Raw genomic sequence first — 3,968 nt, 5'->3', positions numbered from 1 at the left:
GTAACTTATACAGTAAAGGTGGGACTCCTCCCTTTCCCTGTATCCCCCTGACCTTATACCTTCCCCACAAATGATAATAACATGCCAGTAATTTTCATGGGTCCTTTATGTATTTGCGAAATCTCCTAAAATTTCATTTCTCGGATTTAAATTTTATGAATTCTACCACATGTGTCATGCAGGTACTGTATTAAATTGATTTTTAAGGACTTTATTCAGAAGGAATCCGCAAAATTTGCAACCCACAAAAATTACTGGCTATACGGCAGTGTATAGTGGGTATTATATAAAGGAGAGACTGTATAGGCTGAGGGTATGATCCCGCTCCAGATCAAACACTCATCAACAGTACGCATTACATTATCTTCACTAACACTGACACAATGTACTCTACAATACATTAATCATATCCTCTACTGATACTACATATACTTACTGGAGTTCTACGAGTAGCCATGGTTAGTGCACTATCAAGACGTTTATTGAAAAGTGACAAACAAAACAGTTAGCCTTAGCAGGAGCAGCAACAGAGCTTGATCAGCAGTGCGTCTTAGCTTTCTAAAAGTGATAGGGCGTGTCTAACAATAATCATTATAGGGGCAACCACGTGTATACACGTGTCCTAAGTGTCATTCAGACAACAGACATTCACTATTGACACACCCATTGACTCTTGATGGCTCAGATAGAGTTTGACGAGGGAACTGGTACTTTTCCTTATTTCATAGTCCTTCTCTACGGGATATTCCTACTAGTTATAACTTACTTCCTTTGGTCTAAGAGTAGGAAAAGTGAATTGAATTAATACTGTATTGTGAGCTTTAATTAGAATATTATTGTCATTGTTAGGAGATGACAGAGGGGAGTGAGTGCCAGTGTGGGCCATGTTGTCAGAAAAGAAATAAAGTGGAGAAGGGATGGACTATAGATAAACTATTAAAAATAATATGGTAATTATTAATGATGTCATTTATCTCAATTACCGTATAGCAAAAAATTGTGACCCAAAAGTTGTGTGGATTTTGCTTTTTTTCAAAATTCACAGACAATAAAATCTGCGAAATATGATTCAATTCGGTTCAAAATGGCCGAAAAGTAGAAAATTGCAAAAATTAAAGCGATGAATTTGATTTTTTGAAATGATTTGTGAAATTTTGGGCCATGAAAATTTTCCACTATGTGGTATTGCATTAGTATTGATCATGTACAGTAATGATTGTCTATAATTATAAGTTAGTCTCTTGTTTGTTTGTTTGTTTGTTTGTTATTTAGTATTATTGGTGTGCTGGTTGTTCTTGTTTTGGTTGATTTATTGGGCAGTGACAAGAGCCAGTTGGTGAATCTGAAGAATGGGATCCATTAAAAATACTAGGGATTGACAGGGTATGGAGTATCATACAATGCAGCTGTCTTTAATGGATCAGTTCTTCAGGGAGCTACTGTGTCTCAGATAAACTTGATGCTGATGTAATGTTGCTGGTGATGTTGCTGATGAACTTGAAGCCTCTATAGCAAAGTAAAGAACAAAACACAATACATTAAAAGTGAAACTTATTTTTTTATTTTTTTTCTTTACTTAGATATAAAGAAGAATATGCAATGGTTGTATCTGATGCTAGTGTTATCAAGAATGATTTATCAACTGTTGAGAAAAAGGTGAAGTATTTTAATAATTAAAGATACATTAGTTATCTTTTATTAATAATTTAAATCATTAATTATTCATTAGGTGAGTTCCTCCCTTGTTTGTGTCACCTTGAGAAGAGTCTCCTCACTGCATTGAACGAGGTCAAGGGTCGTATCCTAGACAACAACAGGTACCCCCAATTCTAATAATAGTAACAACACATCTAAATATAGTAACAACTATTACATGATGTAATCATTAATGTGTTTAATTTTAGAATCATCACTAATAATAGTAACAATACACCTACATCTAAATATAGTAACAATTATTACATGATGTAATCTTTGTTGTGTCTATTTTTAGAATCATTACTGAGCTTCAGACTCTTAAGGAAGAGGCTGCAGAAGTTCAGAGGAAGATGGAGGAGACTGATACTGTAATGGCTGAATTTGACAGAGTCTCCCAGCAATACCTGCCTCTCTCCACCTCCTGCTCTGCCATGTACTTCACTCTGGAGTCACTCAATCAGGTAATTGAAATCATGTCACTGTCATGTGATTTAGCGGTACTTTACTTTGATGGTTTTGGTTGAAAAATACATTAGGCCAGGTTTTAATTGGCAAATTTGTCCATGCATGTATTACTAAACATTTCACTATTGAAAATTTTGATTGCAAAATGCCAAAAAATTAATGTAAAAATCCCTGTACATGTACAGGGATTTTTTCAGAAATTGGCATATTTTTAAAATGGTCATAACTTGAAAAATTTAATTCAGAATCAGCTCAAACTTTGTACATAGCATAAGTACATCAATTTGTATGAGAAAATTTAATAAGAATTGGTTGTGATTTTTGAGCCATTTTTCGGAAAAAACCATGGGCTATAGTACAGGGAATTTTTCAGAATTTGGCATATTTTTTTAATGGCTGTAACTTGAAAAATGTAAGTCGGAATCAGCTCAAACTTTGTACATAGCATAAGTACATCAATATGTATCAGAAAATTTAACAATAATTGGAGGTAATTTTTAAACCATTTTTCGGGAAAAACCATGGGCTATAGTACAGGGATTTTTTCAGAATTTGGCATATTTTTAAAATGGCTGTAACTTGAAAATTTAAGCCAGATTCAGCTCAAACTTTGTACATAGCGTACATGTAAGTACATCAGTATGTATCAGAAAATTTAATAAGAATTGGTGGTGATTTTTGAGCCATTTTTCGGAAAAAAGCCATGGGCTATAGTACAGGGATTTTTTCAGAATTTGGCATATTTTTTTAAATGGCCGTAACTTGTTAGTCGGAATCAGCTCAAACTTTGTACATAGCATAAGTACGTCAATACATGTATGTATCAGAAAATTTAATAAGAATGGGGGAGATTTTTGAGCCACTTTTCGGAAAAAACTATGGGCTATATAGTACAGGGATTTTTTCAGAAATTGGCATATTTTTAAAATGGCCGTACCTTGAAAAATTTAAGTCTAAATCAGCTCAAACTTTCTACACAGTATAAGGACATCAATATGTATCAGAGAATGTAATAAAATTTTGAAGTGGTTTCTGAGCCATTTTTGGGAAAAACTATGTGCTTTTAGCTTTTGCTTTTTACGGAAAATTTACTATTTTTTAAAATTGCTGCATATTTCAAAATTAATTTTTTTGTTGGAATCAGCTTAATGTCAGTATTAATAATAACTAATCATTTCTTATTATTTATTATAGGTTGTGGACCTGAGGCTGAACTCATCATCTCAAGGACTGATCTCTCATTCATATACTGAAGATCTATAGACTAGGTTTAGGAACTAAGGACTGTAACACTATAACACTGGTTTAATTAATTAAAATCATTGTTGACTTGTACTCTACATGTATGGCTGAAGTGTGTTTCTTATTTTATTATCATTTTTCTTGATTTAATATCATTTCTGTTTGTAAGTCATTGCACCTGCTTCTGCATTAATGGCTCTCGCAATAATTTTAATCAAAATTCATAATAATCAATAATAAAAAGACAACTTTGCATGTGTATTAAACAAAAATGCTAAAATTATAAACAATAATGTTATGTAATTTTTTATAGTCTTCAGTTAATGTACTGTACAGTCAAACAGCAAACAATTAACCTATAGCAATGACAACATATTTAACAATACTATACTTAGAATACTTCTCAATGTAGTCTTCAATAGCAGAGAATTGTACTTATCCTCTTAATGTCATTAACCTAACAATGGTATGTAATTCATCATACATAGTTACTGTTAGTATCTATTCTTCTTGTATGTAGTGCTCTTAGCATCACTAGCAGTAGTAACCACTAGTGATCCCAG

At 32.7% G+C, this 3,968-nt stretch overlaps 1 long non-coding RNA gene across 2 annotated transcripts; it reads left to right on the top strand.

Annotated features, from left to right (window-relative positions):
- Nucleotides 1–1,246: 1,246 nt before the first annotated feature.
- On the top strand, nt 1,247–3,461 carry LOC109588761 (uncharacterized). Of its 2 annotated transcripts, XR_002188344.1 has the most exons (6): nt 1,247–1,383; nt 1,433–1,516; nt 1,581–1,656; nt 1,730–1,817; nt 1,994–2,159; nt 3,358–3,461. It is a non-coding gene; the product is annotated as an uncharacterized LOC109588761 (long non-coding RNA). The 2 variants fall into 2 exon arrangements; XR_002188345.1 differs by lacking the exon at nt 1,247–1,383 and having other exon boundaries at nt 1,502–1,516; nt 1,589–1,656.
- The last annotated feature ends 507 nt before the right edge of the window (nt 3,462–3,968 follow it).

This window comes from Amphimedon queenslandica, unplaced genomic scaffold (assembly GCF_000090795.2).
Source record: "Amphimedon queenslandica unplaced genomic scaffold, v1.1 AMPQUscaffold_11877, whole genome shotgun sequence".
Taxonomy (NCBI): domain Eukaryota; kingdom Metazoa; phylum Porifera; class Demospongiae; order Haplosclerida; family Niphatidae; genus Amphimedon; species Amphimedon queenslandica.
Note: the sequence above shows the minus strand (reverse complement) of the source record. Positions and strands in the feature narration are given on the sequence as shown.